Raw genomic sequence first — 17,107 nt, 5'->3', positions numbered from 1 at the left:
ATTAGACAAACTAATTAGACGAAGACTTCGCTGCACAGAGATCCTCCGCAGTTCAACTCATCCGCCTACCTGCCGATGACTAAAATAGGAAGCAGCCGTCAAGCCCATCCATGCTTATTCCCCTCAGTTAGTGCGGTGAGATGTTTGTGAAATGGCGCACAAGGGAGAATAACATGATCTCTCCCAGGGGCTGCAGCCGCTCCTCAGCAGCAGTACAACAGTGTCATTGTCTTTGTTGTGGCTTTAGTGTCACATAGGGCTAACAGGTCTCACCCAGCCACAGACTGTCTTCCTATTTATCTGAGGAAGCGACAAGTCGGCTGACAATAATCTGTGCAGGTCAACGGCTATATGTAAGACATTTTAATAAATCAGAGAGAGGCACTCAAATGTGCCACGAACACTGAAAAATACATGGAGTTCCAGTGGAGTTGTTCATAGTGAGCTATAGGTGAAGTGGTGGGTTTTCTAATGAAGATTATGAGGAGAGTACTTAGAGAGATTTGGAGAGGCGAGGGAGGTAAAGGTAATTGATTTTAAAAGTGATGGGAAAACCCACAGGTCTCAGGAGGGAACAGCAAACCGTCTCGACGGATACAGAAGCCCCAGCTGCCTCCAAGAATAATGGAATTAATTCTTAGTCTGAATTAAATACATTTCATAATGGAAACTTAAATTAACATTTCCTAAAGCCCCCAGAGATGGAGTCAAAGTGTAAATTGTTACAAAATGTTTTACTTTCCTCTCCACAATGGAGCCTTTGTCCTCTGAATATGTGTTCCCTGTAGCCACTCAGTGTTATCCAAATAACAGTGTTCGCTCGTTATCATTTTTATACAGTGTAAGATGAAAAAAATATAAATAACTTTATTATTACATGAATGTGGACTGACTCGTGCACACAGAAAAACACACTTCCATGCCCACATGAAAGCTCAGGGGGCCAAATAAGCATGTGCACATGCGTACGTACACATTCATATTTTCAACTGCTTGGCAGCGTGTCACTGCATTCACTGTGGCGTCTCAATAGTTGTTGGCAGATTTGTAAGAATGTAAAAGAGCGAGACAGACAGGTGTTTGTTATTGCTAATTTTCTGTCCAGGTAGACTCTATAAGCACCTCAGGATTAAAAGTCAGAACAGAGGCCTTCTGTAAGCACTGGCTGCCCCTAAAACAGATAATTCATACACACACACACACACACAACATAACACATACACTATGCACATACAGATACCTTACCCCACCTCTCCAGAGGCCTCATCACTGGAGCCAAAACACTGCAGCTGCATACATCTTTGATATTGCGTTTTAAACCTATTAGATCATATGGCTATAAAGCACGTGTGCAGACTATACACTAGCTCTCCCCTGACAAAGAGTTTCTCTCAATGGAATTACCTGCATAAATAAACCATAAGCAAATCCCAAATAGTGCACACAAAAGGTAAAAAGGTGTGCTCATACACGAGCATATATACACACCTCAGAGACAGATTTCAAAGGAGCAGGTTATACACAACGTCATTTGAATATAAAAGGAAAATACCTGGTGTTGTGATGCTCCCAAAGTATTTAGCCCATAGTGGCAGAAACATCGCTGTATCACAACAGTAATAGAGATGGCAAAAGAAATGCTCACACTGGGAGTGAGATTACTGGACACTATGGATGAGGGGCAGGCATGTACTTTCTACTGCATATTCATAGGCATCACATGTTAAGCAGTGTTTTGACCTGAGGTTTGGTACCAATACCAATTATTTAAACCTTTTTCTTTTTTCACTACCTTACATTGAGGAATATAAAAAGGTTCTTCTACAAAACCCTTTAATCTATTTTTAAAAAGTCAAACTTTTAAGTGTTACGTTTGTCTTAACTAGGACTAAAATTACGGTCCAAAACCTTTAAGGTATTATGTTTACTATAAAATTAGATAAGAAAAAGCAGCAGATCCTTAGATTCTAGGTGCTGAAATTGTGTAATATTTGGCAATTTTGTTGAAAAAAAAAATATTTTGTGTCAATTGACTAATCCTTAACCAAAATAGTTGGGATACCTTTAATGTTGTGGCATTGTAGAACATTACTTTCCTTTTTCTCTTCCTTTGTTTTGGCAGGGCATCAGCAAAACATGCAACCATTTGAAATGAAAATATTTAACAAACATGAAATATGACGTACATAAACTGAAAAATGTATCTTCATCTTCATTCAAAAATGAAGCTAAATACTCAAACTACCAAAATTGGTATTACAGACAACGCTCGGAAATTATTCAGCAAATCCAGATTCCCTGAATTCCAACAGTATACAAGATAGTGTATACAGAATCTCTGAGGCTTTTATGTGACTAAATGATGAATTAGCTTTTATCAGCGGCGGCTACGCTGAGGTGCATATTTGACACCTTCTGGAGAGCATTTTACTGGCTCAACTGTGATATATGTGGGCTGTATTCTAACAGTGTCGCTGAATGATGACTTGGGGAAATGGGTTAGAAGAGCGCTGAGAGATAGTGAGGTGAAAAATGTCTATTTGCGCATGACAGAGGTTCAGTACGTCACTGAGTGTCAGGGGCGAGCCCAGAATAAAGGCGAAGCAGGCATCCTGGCTCTTCATGTCTCTTTATGCTACAATTAGCTTCTTCCTTATGACAGCAAAGACTGGGTCACTGTCATAAAGTAAAACATATTTGCGTGTGTGTGTGTGAATGTGTTTATGTGTGCGAGCTGTGAGAAATAAAAGGAGTCACAAAGCTGCAGAAAACCCAGAGCCAGCAAAAATTGTTACTGAGGCGTGCTGGAGCTAACACACACAGGGAAACAAGCAAGTATACACACAGCTGTACATCCTAGAAGTCAAAGAGCCACAGTGCACACTTCATACACTCTTCTGCAATGCATCTGAAATGAGAAGTCCTAATTATTATTTCCATTGTGCCCCACTCCTGTGACAAGGACCACTAGCTGTGAATGATTATAATTATTACCCGTAGTAGAATAGCAGTCATGCTGTTGTATCATCAGTAACATCATCCAACAGATCAGGGTCAAATCCAACTTGAAATTCATGTATGCAATTCAATTCACATTCTCTGTGTTAAGATATTCAAAAACATTTCTTATTTGACTTCTGCTTAGATGTGTCGCGCATGGATTATGTTTTGCCTCTGGCGAGCAATAGTAAATGGAAAGTAAAGCGCCATTCGTCAGCTGACTGTATCTGACAGGAAGAGCATCTGCTCAACAGGCTTTTGTCATTCTGTTCTCTGCATCAACCGCAACGTATGATAAAATAGCTATTCGATTCAATTATCACTAATGTTTGATTAGGGCACAAATGACTCGGTCTCCACAAACAGCAGCACAATTAAAGTGAAATGAATTACAACAAATCTTAGGCCGAACACTAGCAATGCCATAAATTTCAAACACTCAACTTGAACGCTGTGAAAAGATTTACAGCAAAATATAGCCTGTCTCTTATTTGTACATAAATTCACAACATCGTTTAGAGTAGCAAACAAGCCGTCTTGAATGGCTGGTAATTATGTACAGCAGCAAATAAAGCGTGGTTCCTTTCTGAGGCACTGGTGGCTTGTTAAGTGGTGAACAGACAAAACAGCATTTAGAAAATGAAAGGTGCAGGGAAACATCCAGGGCACAGCAAGCTTCTCTCCCATTAGAAACAACACTGTCTCACGACTGTTTGTTTGTTCCAACTGGCTGTGCTGGGAGGACGCACCCTGAACCCCCACCACTAGCAGTAACTATGTCTCTCCCTTTTTTCTGTCCCCCCACCTTCTGTCCAGCCCTTCGTCTAATCTTCCCACCATGCCCACCCACCCTCCCCTCCCTCCTCTGCAGCTCCTCTGTTTTCTCCTCTCTCACAGTTCATCCTACCCTATGTTTTGCTCCCTTTCTCATCATCAGCCCCTTTTTCCATCCACCAAATCAAAGATAAGGCTAATGAAGGTGGCTTATTATTCCAGCATTCAGGACCCTGACAGTATACACGTCCAGCGTAACATGGATATGCGGCTCCTCCAGCTCCAACATGAAGAATAAATAAGAAATGTTCAATGACCAATAATGCAAACTAATGTCAGATGCCCCAAATCATGTTTTAAAAATAAAATATGATGTAATGGAACTTCTAGTAGTAATACATATATAAGGATATATGTTCTTCCACACATTCTATCCATGGTATACATTTTTGGTTATCCTTTCATTGAGTCATTTTCTCCTGCTTTGTGTGTAACAAAGTGAATGTTCATTCTTAAATCATACATGCTTACTGCCCATAGGTGTGGAGCATATCAACAGAGAAGGGAGAGGAAAGATGCCACCCTTAAGGGAAGCTTGAGTCTAGTGGAAATCAACAGACTCTGACAGGCTTCTTAAAGTAGAAAATATGCAATGATTAAGATCAGTGTATATGATGGAGTAGTGGCATTAGAATGTGCCAGCGGCCACCAAATCTGGGCTTTTGGCCAAGCCCCCGGACCCCCCTAGCTGGCTACTTTTTCCTACTGGATGGCTACTCCATATCCTTGTGGAAAGCCCTGATCTATTAGTGTTATTATATAACAAAAACCAGAGCTGTTATTGTCACTGTGTGTGCCATTACAAAGGGAGCAATACATGGGAGCACACTGTGTGAAACCAATTAAAATCTAGCCCCGTCATATAGCTTCCTCCCTCCCGAGTCATGTTGTGAATATGTCGCTTTCACACCATGCATGTTAGCGCACCTGTGTCCACTGCATTAAATCCCCACCTCTTTCGGCTCCTTCTCAAATTTCCCAGCATCACGTCTCACTATCTGTTTCAAGAATCCCATGAGTTGAAATACAAGTGGGCCCAGGAGAGTGTGAGCAGAACAGGGGAAATTTCACATTATCTATCCATCTGCAATATAAGGGTCTGATGTGGAAGCAGGAAATGAGCTATGAACATCAAACCTGCATGCTCATGGTCCCAGTGGCCACCAGCCTATATTGAGATCAAGTAGGCAATGCCGAAAGTGGCTTAATAGACCCCAGTTTAATTGGACTTTTATTTGTTAATGGCAGAAATCCTGATGCATTACTTTAATTATCCTGGCAGAACTAATTCATGAACACGGTGCAAAAACGTGGCTGGACTTGGCATTCAAATAGCATCCAACTGGTTTCCTCTCTCTCTCTTTGTAAACCTCCTATCCTCAAAGTGCTCTTGCTTCTGCCTTTCACGGGAATCTCTCTGATAGGACTAAGGCATGTGATGGTTTAAACCCTCAGTGCACTGTAACCAGCCAGCTGTCATGAATGAATGAGAAAGAGGAGAGGAGAGCACTGAGGCCATTTTTTCCCCTAAAAGCGCTGGGGCCCACCCAGATCCTATATGTGAGAATGTCTGTGTTTGCCAGGCCCTCATAGTGCAGAGCAGCCCTAGTCAGCTTGGCTTCTGCTATGGATGGAGGGGGGGCTCCCCCTTGCAGAGTGCTGGCCCAAGACAACCACAGGCAGCCTCTGCTCACATCTACACTCAGCCCAATCACACATCAATTGCTCTGTCAATACAGCCAATCGAGGGAGAGATCCTTAATGTTGTTCTGATTGCGCTGTTTTTAATTCATTACATGACTGCGCTGTAACAGTTTTGCCTCAGTGCCTCACGCCTCGTACTGACACATATTTTCTAAAACGGGGCCATTCTTTAAAGTAGATTTGCAGTTTGCCTGTCAGCTACAGATGTAATTTTTGCTTTTCTCAGCCACTCTGTATGTGTGTGTGTGTGTGTGTGTGTGTGTGTGTGTGTGTGTGTGTGTGTGTGTGCATGTGTGTGTGCGTGTGTGCGGCAGGACGTGTGTGAGTATGTTTACGTGCTTGTGCGCATGAGTATGCCAGTGGCGTGTGACTACAAATGTGTGTGTCTTCCTGGAACAGCTCCCGTCTGGGGGGCAGAGCAGGCAGCAAAGAGCTCAGCAGCGCCTCAGTCCCTCAGGACACGCTGCAGCTCTCTCCTCATGGCCATGAAAAGCAATCAGAGCCCAGCCTTCTCCCCTGGACTTACCTCTGCCTTTAATTACAGAACTCAGCAGCGGCAGCGGCACAGAGAAAGACTGCCTCCGCTGGGCCAGAGCCAGCATGTCACAGCCCAAACGCAGGGCTGGGGTTGGCGCAGCAGGCCTCTGCATACAGTGGCCTGACATAAACACAGTATGCATAAACATACAGTCGGTCCTGATGTGCTCAGCGTGCTTCTACATAGACTCGGACAGAGCCAAGGTGCTTCCATACAGTAGCGGTACTATGTGCAGAGAAAACCACAGCGCTGCACATAAAACACAGTGGGGCTCCATATAGGCAGGGAAAGCCTTTTCTGTATGCTTAACGAGATGTTCTCACCTGTATTCTGACATTTGTAAAAGTCAGAACTTGTAGTACAAGCCACCAGGCAATACCTTATTACTAGAAAATAATCAATTATACAACTAAACATTTGCGATACCGCACTGTTGTATCCTGATGTCACCCCTTCTCTATTCTGCTTTATAGTAATTGGAACAAGGTGTAAAGTACTCATCAGAAACATGATCCTCATATATGAATAACTTGTCCACTGGTTAGAAATAGGATGATTGTTGAGGATCAGTTCATACTGTATAATTGAGGCTCTCTCCCATTGGTCATACGTGGTAGTAGAGGCCCAACACATGTGCCTAAGGCTGAAGCAGAGGAGAAGCCACAGAGCACACATGGCCAGGGGAAGATAAGAGACTATGTACACAAGCTGCTGGTTTATTGCTGCAACATAACGCTCGGATAGCATTTTAAACGCATTTTCAAAAAACCTTCCAGCGCTGTCCTTGCTACTGTGGAACAGAGCCATGGTGTTGAAATGTGTCATTGGGCTCAGTTTCTCACCCAATTTCAACTGAACGGAGTGAATGCAATGAGACTGACCAGGAGGATATGTGAATGGCAAATGCTGTTAAGACAAACCTCCATGGCTTGGCTGCACATCACAGACTGAAGACACAGTTTGATATGATAGCTCCTGTTAGTTTCCGCATCTATGATCTTCAAACAAGGCCAGGCGGCGAGAGCAAGGAGGCCCTCTCCCCTCCACACGTCACGTGGTCTCAGGTCCAATGTGTGCTGTCACACACGATAATGACTCCCACATCAACATGTCAACTCAATTTGGCCCCCTTATAGGCTCTCTTTGACTCAATCAATGCATGGCCTTCCATCTGGTTTCCACTGCTGCCTTCACATTAGAGAAGGAGAGGTGACAGTTTACTAACAGCTCACTATAACTGCCCCCATCAGTTTAACCTTAGATTTCATTTTTTTAAGCAAAGTGTACCCAAGTATCCAGTGGATGCTGAAAAGTCCAAAACACCCTGTCAAATAGGCTAATAAAAGCTCCAAAAGATAAATCAAACCAAGTCATGTCAGGTCAATAACTGTGTGCCATGCAGATCATTAATTGTGGCGATAAATTTACCATATTCTTATTTGAAAATCCCATTTTACAAGGCATTCCAATAAACATCAGCCAGGCAAATTTCTAGCTCATTAAAATTTAACCCAATTAAAATCCTATTTAAAACAAAGTTAACAACTGATTCTAACACCTCCACAAACCCACAGCACAGAGGCTGCTGTTCTGGGCTGCAGCTCATTATTCTCTAGCATGGCTTGTCTGGCTCTCAGTGTGGCTGACTGGGACATCCAGTAAACATCTGTCATGAGGCATCCTTAAAGGGGAGCACAGACACAGTAAGCTACCGATCTAGTGACCCGACAGTGCAGGCATTCACACATGCCCTGGTGCACCTGTGTGTTGCTCTGCTATCATGATGTTTAGGCCATTTTTTTTTTAGGAATTTGTGCTTATAAACCCTTTATGAATCATTTATTCGCCATTATCACAGTGGAGGGGCCTAGCTGTAAGATGATGTGTTATCCCATTGGGTTTCAATAGCCCATTCATGAATCATTCATTAGTTTGGACTATAGATTACTCCCCTTTATTCATTTCTTATTCATTGTGGGGCAACACTGCTCGGGATGCATAAGGTTGATTCAAAATGACGTCCAAAGGCCACTGTTTGTCTTCAAAACATACAAACAGTGCAAGTGGTTTCAATATGAACAACCACACGTGGCATCTGTATTTGTGTTGAATTTCTGAGCCTAAAGCGAATAGCTCAGTGCCTGTGCTTTAAAGAAGTGGGGGTATTTTTCGCAAGGAATTGGTAATCGATGGAGCAGAAACGAATGAATGTAGACTACGACAGCTGTCCCAAGGAGGTAGGGCAGCTACTACACCGCATGCTTGGTGTGTTCTCCCTTTGAATAAAATGTCCGATCAGATCAAATCAGGGAAAGCAGGCATACAAATCAGCGTGTGTATAAATCAAGCTGTCATGTGTATACCTTAGAGAGCTCGCTCCTTATTCAAATACATACGGCATGCTGAATAGCAGCATAATAACGTTTGCACTGCCTACCTCCAGAGCGTAGCGCCCAACCTGCGTTTTTCCCCCGTCGCAATGGGATCCTTCTCAGCCGCTTTGGACAGTATCAGAGATGCGTCTTTCCCCCAAAATGCAAACACTTCCCCTGCATGTCCCACCCCCCCACCATCCCCGCCACTACCACCACCACCAGCAGCAGCAGCAGCAGCCCGGGCCTCCCGTAATGGCAGGTGGACGCGCCTCTCAATGATGGAGACAGCGCGACTCTCCTCTCCCCCGCCGCTCCATTTTCAGTTACGGAAGAATTCGTATTCCAGGAAACGCGCTATATGGCAGCCAGCATGTCCTAATATCGCCGCTTTTCTCGGGGCAAACAGGGGCCGTCGCCTCTCAAACTCCCGATTCGCGGCGCCCCCTCGCCTGTTATCTAATTTTTACGAGGTGCTTGATGTTGCCATTGTCACGGCGTATTTTTTCTTCCTTTTTTTTTGCAGCTGGACCTCTCCCCCTCCTTGCGGCGCGCAGTCTCGTAGGCGCGCTCCTTGACTGCTCCCCCTCCGATTCTTCTCGGTCCGACCTATGAGCGCGCACAGCCAGCCGACGCAGGGCCACGCACTGCTTTGACGGACGCGCTGAGCAAATCAGGTAGCCCACTCCAAATACTGTATCATAACAGGGCAACTGCAATGACATGAATAATGAATAGGATACTCATGTACGTCTATGCTGGATGATAGGCCCACTCATAACACTTACCGGACTGGAGGCAGTATTTGAATATAGACTTCATGGTCTCTCTCTCTCTCTCTCTCTCTCTCTCTCTCTCTCTCTCAGTATGAATTGGATCTGCAAACTGTAAAAAAAGAGAAATCAATGAGAAATTGATTACATTGATTCAAATAATTTGAAATACAATGTGATATTTCTAGCCAAATAGCGACTTCATGGATGTGTATCAGTTAACAGTTAATTGATCTTGTCACATTTTCTAAAGTTACAATATCATATGAGAGCTCACAGTGCAGGCTACATGATGTAAACCTGTCAGGCAGGGGAGGGCAGGTCTGTACTCAAACAGCACCTTCATCCCTAAACATATCTTGGATTTTTATATACTGCCCTTTAGAATCAATGACTCAAAGCAAAATTCTTAATCTACTATTAGTTGATTAATCGAGTAATCAATGGACCAAAAATTGTTCAACAACTTTTTTGCTAATTGATTAATTGTTTATCTTGCAAAATGGCAAACATTTGCTGGTTCCACCTTCTACAATGTAATGATTTGTTTCTTTTCTCTATTTTACATCACTGAACAGTGAATATTTGGTTTTGGACTGTGGATCGGACAAAAACAAGACAAGGTATTAGTTAGGGCTGCAACTAACTATTCTATTCATTATTCATTAATATGATTATTATAGCTACATTAATCGATTAATTTTTTGGTTTAAAAATGTCAGAAAGCTGTAAAAACCTTCCCATCACGTTTTCTAAAAACCCAAAGTTGACATATTTAAAGAGCTTGTTTTGTCTGACCTGCAGTCTGTAACTCAAAGATATTCAGTTTACTCAATTATCTAAGTTGTTGCAGATTAATTCTTTGTTGATCGACTTATCGATTCACCAACTTATTGTTTCAGCTCCAGCATTAGGTCCGTTAGCCCTAAAAGTCCATCTTAAGATATAAATAATCAGACATCTTGAGGCTCTTCAGTTCCTGTCTCCACTGGTGTGAAAGCCTGTGTGCAATCTAAATGTGTAGTAATGCCCAATGAAACAGAGCCGCTAAACTAAACAATTTATTCAAACGAAACAGTTGTGTGTGAATACACAAATTGAGCTGTAATGGCCTCCATTAAAACAGAGACAAAAACTGTCCTTCTACTGCGGCTCGGTCATACACATTATTCACAATACTGGTGTCACGTGTACAGATTGGTATTCCTTGTTATTGAACTTCTTCTGTCTGTTCATGCACACATACACATAACATGCACACTGGCATGCATTTGTGGTCTTGATCTGCCATCTATTAACTCTCTGAAAGGCATGCACACACTCACAGCAAATTACCTTGGAAATATATGAGTAGCATTTCTTTTATTAGCTATGTTTTCATTTTCCACTTAAAGTACAAGACTTATGCTAATGAACACAGTTGTGACTCCATAGTAACAGAAATCATATCCATGTTTCTTAAAATACCTTTTCAACTGCAGTCATTACAGATGTTTTTAAAGAAGAGATAAACTGACTTACAGCTTCTCTTAAGCACAGCAAGTTGATAACAAAACTCAAAGCGGAACATTTTCATGCTGGTATAATTACAGAGTTTCTTCATATCTTGTAAACAGAGGTAATCACTACTGCAGTGCGATGAGTGTAATATGAAATAACTATACAAATCAACACTGAAGATGGCAGCCATCCATCATCTGTATAACAGAAAGCGTTGATCACCAAAGATAATGTAATTATCATAAAGGCTGTCAAAACATTCGTTGCAGCAAATGTATGCAGCTAACTTGATATATCAACTGAGGAAAAGCAACATCTCTGTCATATATTTGGATCTAAGCGCAGCATTCAACACCAATGACCATGAGATCCCCTTAGACCGCCTTGAAACATGGGTGGGTTCAGGTCCTACCTTACAGACAGGCGTCGCTGATGCCAGGTCAGCCGCAGGTGAGGTGCCACAGGGCTCAGTGCTTTGTCCAATCCTCTTTTCCATTTACATGCTCCGTCTTGGCCACCTTATACGTAGACATAAAATCAGCTTCCATTTTTACGCAGACGATACTCAGATCTACCTAAGCTGTGACCCTGCAAACAACTATCAGAACACTGTCAACCTGCTAAACTGCCTCCATGACATTCACAAGTGCCCTGCAGCTAAATGTGATAAGACAGAGATATTGATCATAGATCATGATAGCGCAAGTACGTCTTGGTTCACTATCCCATTCAATTACTCAGCATTGCAGAAATCTTGGTGTCATTTTTGATCAAAGCCTCAGATTAGACAAACATGTTAATTCAATGGTTCAATCCTGTTTTCCTCATCTCAGAAACATCTCAAAGGATCAGACCATTTCTCTCTGCCAAAAATATGGAAACTGTTATCCACACCTTCATAACTAGTCGGTTAGAATACTGTAATTCCTTGCTCTCTGGCATCACTAAAAAAATCCTTCTCCCGTCTTCAGCTCATCCAAAACTCTGCTGCCAGGATTTTGACTCGGACTAAAAAACATGATCACATCACACTGATCCTGGCTTCCTTAGAATGGCTACCTGTTCTTTTCAGAATTGATTTTAAGATATTATTGATTACCTACAAAGCCCTGAGAGGCCTTGCCCCAAGCTATTTAGCAGATCTGTTAGTGCCCTATGTCCCTTCCTGCTCCCTGAGATCCTCTGATGCATCATTCCTGATTGTTCCTAGGTCCAGATTTGTACTCAAAGGTGACAGAGCCTTTGCAGTAAGGGCCCAGAGACTGTGGAATGACCTGCCTGACGGGCTGCAAACTCTGTCTCATCTTTCAAATCACTTTTAAAAACCCACTTTTTCAATATGGCTTTTTGTTGTTTTCATTGGTGTTTTATGACATTTTATTTCATTTTACTCTCTTTGTGTTTTATAATGTGTTTAGTTTGATGGCTTTTAGTTTGTTTTATTTTCTTTTTGTTTTAAATATACTTTGTTTTTTTATTGTAAGGGAATTGTAACAGTGTTCTGAAAGTTACTATATGAATAAAGTTTATTGTTATTTGTCTCCCATTATAATAAATGTGGCATAATACAGTATTTAAAAGATATCAGCATTATCCCTAAGGATTGAATGTAGCCATAAACCAATACGCTCTTTAAAATGAAACTAAAATAAAGATATTTCAATGTAAGAAACACAGTACAAAGGAATAACTGAACTACACAAAAGAGTTTTAAAGGGCCGAATCTAGTATCTTTCATTTACTACAATTAACTTTTTCATCCAGGTACAAAATAATTCCATTACACATTTTAACTGATTTGACCCAAAATGCTTTCAGAGAATAATGTATTAAAATAACATAAAAAGTTACCTAAAATTCTCCAATTCTCCAACACAAAAAGTCTACAAACCATTTACAAACTTTCAGAAACAGAACATACAAACTCACAGTTGACAGCAGTTTATAGTATTTTTATAGAATTAAAGAAACAACATACTATAATGTAAATGAGAAAAAGTAGAAACAAAGAGTGACACATTGTTTGCGTTTCTGTCTTTCAGAGAAAGAGCATAACTAACAAGCTCTCTTAATGCAAACAGCTGTCCATCACATCTGGAAGCTTTACAGGTCAGAAGCCTTTTGACACAGATGTGGAGTGAATTGATTGGACCGTCCATGTTTCTGTGTTTTAGGACTGAGAATTTTGGTGTCGCTCCTACTTGATTTTGCAGGATTTCTTTTGTGTATGAGTCATGAGCCATATACATATTGTTCTTCCTTTATTGTTACATTGTAAAACAAGAGATCCTACGTTATATTGCTGACAGAGTAAATACATATATTGCCTGTACTTGTTTTACAGTATAGGAAATATAGGTATATACTTTTGTTTAAATGTTTCAGGTCCTGTCCTGATTGAAACAAAGCCTCATTGCAGTACATATAACTGGGTGAGTGTGTACTACTTGACCAAATATTCTACTCTGCATTAGTTATTTGGTGAATTTGGTTGATTTAGGTGCTGTCTTTATTATTTTTTGTGTTTTATTATTTTGATTGAATAGCCATTCAGTTGAATTTCATTAAAATGTTTTAGACGCAGTAAGACTTGATGATAAGGATGGAAAGATGATAAGTGAAGACTGAAAATGGTGAATAGAGTTAATGTCAAGGTAAGGATGTGTGTGCAGCTGAAAAGTTCATTTGAATTGAATGTGTAAAATGGGCAGATTCTCCTTAATACAGTTTAAGGTTGAAATAAATCTACAGGAGGTGACTCGGGCATTCAAGCCAATAGGAGTTGAGAGCAGAATGTAAATGCTGAAACTTTCAGGCTTTTTTAACGCTCACCAGGCCTGACAGTCGCTGTGAAATCTCCAATAGGATTATAACAGTTGTAACCTGCATGCATCCATCTTTGTATTAGCATCACTGTGCCTGGCCAAACATTCTAAGAAGGGGCCATTTGGTCTGATTTTTCAGCTCTGTTTGAGATGCGGTGAGCTTGATTCAAAAAGCCGTGCTGAAATGTACACACAGGTTCACACTGATTCATGTGAATCCATCTGAAAGTCTTAAAGACCACCGAATGACAGGGCACGACCAGAACAAACATATATATCTGCCTCACCCTCAGGCATTTGATCCAGTTTTATAGTTTTCTCCTCACCAAATTCAGAGATTGAGTTCTGGGATTTATGAGGCACACCTAAAAGTTTTATAATAATTCAATTTCAAAAGTGTTTAAAAAATGTATGACCAATTATGCTAGTGGGAAGTACATTATTAATGTCAAAAACAGTTCTAGACATGACCTTTCTTTTGGAGCTAAATCAAGCCCTTGAATAGAAAACCTCTCCTAAAGTAGAAGTTATTTCTGTAATACGTCGTATAAATTTAATTGATTCCTTTGTAAGGCTGAACAGCAGAGAGACAGACAGAAGTGATGATGATGTCATTTAGGCACAGACCCCGGAGCTGCTCCGTAGACAGTGAATAATGGAACAACTCCTGTGGGACTCTTTGACAGCAGCCACAGTCAATTTTACTGGAACATGGGGACATTTTCGGATTCACAGCAGCAGCAGTTACATTTAAAAATGTCCAGAGATTCAGTCACTAATTCAGTGTCGGTTCACCTGTGACATCTAATGACAGGTCTTATTGGACTTGCTAACTAGACTTACACTCACATTTTCTGTAACTTCTGGCACAGTGCAATACACCTCTTAAAATATAACTTATAACTGTATCCATTTTACACACTATACTGCAATTTGCACACCTAAATGGACATACTTTTTACTTTTATGTTAGTACTTGTGTTTGTTTTTGCACTATTCTTTGTACCGTGTGGTTTGGTCGTGTACTGCTGCTGTGACTTGTGAATATCCCATCTTAGAGTCCTACATTTTTCAGTCTCCATCTCTTATGTGCCTGCCTACCAAAAGGTTTGTAGAAAATAGAACAAATGAGCCAAGGAAATTAGGAACCAGTGGAGTTGTAACTTTTCAGAAATGATTGTATAGTTACCTTCAAAAAGAGAAACCATTTTGCATGATCAGATGTTGAAAAGAGTGGATTTTATTGCTCTCAAAAGGAAGACATTTTTGTCTGTGAGTGTAAAACACTTTCAAATTCATAAGAGATTCAAAAGTTTTGTATCGGCGGCAAGCACACATATTACAAATGTGTGGCCTGGATCATATCTAGGCTCTGCTCAGAGGTTGCATCATCTGCAGCATACTGCATAGGTGCAGAGATGGTAATACCATATCTGTGTTTATTGACTTCATCAGCCGTGTGTGTGCAAGTGCCTGCATGTGTGAATATTCATTCTCATTTTGACCAGGAGCATTGATATAGTACACTGGGATTACGCACATAAATTTACACTCCCACACAAAACGGTGGAAATAACTACATCTTCTCTGAGGCATCGATGCATATTTATTAAGGCGTAGACGCCCTTGGCCACATACTAGCTCCATTGTAGTGGGATGGGAGTGAGCTGACTGTCTGGTGCAGAGGGATCGCCTGCTCTGCCTGTTATCATGACAAAAAAAGCACGGCAGACTTCAGCAACAGGCCAAGGAAGGGTCGGCAGGGATTTGACGTGTGTGGCTGAACCCCTCTTATCACCTGTGCACTCTGAACAGCTTTCATGGGACTAGGGATGCAGCTCTTTGGGGCGTGTTTAGAGGACCTACATATTAAATCCATCGCCGAATCACCATGCAGGATAATATGATATAGCCATGTGTAGACAGAACAAGGAGATATCATCCTATCTGAAAATCTCTCCTTCAGTAGAAGGTCGTGGTTTGCATTAGGGGCTGTGTCTCCTGCTGCGGTCCATATTAAGGACGTTATTAAAGGCCTTTGTGTGCCTGTCTTGCGCCTGCAGAATGTTGCATGGTAAACAGGGAGATGGCTTCCTCATTACCTACTGAGGACATGCAGACAAACAGCTCACACTAGCATTAACACGCCATACAGAACAATTAGGGGTCATTTAACAATAGATTTTGTGATTCAGTTTTTAAACATGAATAGCCAGAGAGCAAACGCTGTCCCAGTGTAAGGCAAGCAGATCATAGTGAATTATGTTCACTGAATAATTAGCGAATAACCTGTTAGGGGCATCAGCTGGACGTTGTTGGGAGTCGTTAATGAATAGTCTCATAATCTCTTCCTAGGTTAGATTAGAAGGACGCCATTAACATCAACTCATCTGCCTGGACATCTGACGCATGAAAGGAGACCCATCCACCCAGTAATCATCTAGTTGCTTTCCTTTTAAGCAGGGCTCTATCAAAGTCTACTTTCATCTATAATGTGTGACTTCCTCAAAAGGTGGTGGAGGCTTCACAATGCAGAGCAGCAGGGCCTGCTCTGTCACGCTATGTGAATGTTTTTGTTATTGTCGGTTTCAATTATAATCCTACCAAAGGCCTCACAGAAAGTGTTGTTGAATGTATCTGGTCCCAGAGGAGGATCCAGGGAGCTGCAGGGGTTCTTGAGGGGGATCCACTGTCATCTCTGTCCACTAGACAATGAACACAATAAGAGAGTGTGAAGATCATTATTGCGTTCAGAGATTTAAGCTTCAGCTTCTACGACAGATCTAATCCACTTGTATTCAAGGGAAGATGGATCAATAATCTGTTAACTAGAAAATCTAAAACAATTTCTTTGACTGCTCTCATGGGTTACACAGACTCAATTTTACTTTGATTATGAATCAAGGAATGCACATTTTGATACCAGTTTTGATGTACTGAAAATTTGAAAGCATTTGAAAGCAAGATGATTTCTGAACATACAATATAGTATTAATTTTCAGATATACTGATGTAATTGTGAATGAAAAAATATTCTATCATGTTATATGTAATTCTATATTTCTGTATCAATATGCATTCAATTTTGACACTCCATAGATAAAATAACCAGATGCATGTCTGTTTTTGGTTAATCCTGTGAATCAAATACATGAAAATGAAGATACTTGATTTTTTAACGCAAAAATCCTCTAAATCCAATATTGCAAACTGGTTTCCCAACCTTGGCTTTTGACCCTTTAAAAGAAAACACAGTCAAAGTTTCCATGTAGCCTACTTCTATGAGCTTTTAGAGGCCTGAAGAGGTAAAATTACCAGGTATTTTAAGGAATAGTTTGACATTTTGTGAAATACGCTGACTCGCTTTCTGGCGTAAGGTTAGATGAGAATATCTCATGTCTGTACAGTAATTCTGAAGCAACAGCCAGCAGCAGGTTAGCTTAGTTTAGCATAAAGACTAGAAACAGCTAGTCCAACTAAAGGTAACAAAATACGCCTACCAGCACCTTTAAACCTCACTAATTAACACGATATATCTTGTTTGTTTCTTCCATAACCAAA

General features: G+C 41.0%; 1 protein-coding gene across 3 annotated transcripts in view; it reads right to left on the bottom strand.

The window, feature by feature from the left end:
• Nucleotides 1-8,647, bottom strand: part of nexmifb (neurite extension and migration factor b) — a 49,083-nt gene extending 40,436 nt beyond the window's left edge. For 2 of the 3 annotated variants that reach the window (XR_006378998.1, XM_044205994.1), the window contains exon 1: nt 8,514-8,647. The gene's annotated coding sequence lies outside the window, so the exon portion shown is untranslated. The remainder of the gene's footprint in view (nt 1-8,513) is intronic. The other variant, XM_044205996.1, reaches the window with a different exon arrangement.
• Nucleotides 8,648-17,107: the final 8,460 nt, after the last annotated feature.

Source organism: Siniperca chuatsi, linkage group LG8 (assembly GCF_020085105.1).
Source record: "Siniperca chuatsi isolate FFG_IHB_CAS linkage group LG8, ASM2008510v1, whole genome shotgun sequence".
Classification (NCBI taxonomy): Eukaryota; Metazoa; Chordata; class Actinopteri; order Centrarchiformes; family Sinipercidae; genus Siniperca; species Siniperca chuatsi.
The sequence above is the reverse complement of the archived record's forward strand: the minus strand, read 5'-3'. Positions and strand labels throughout refer to the sequence as shown.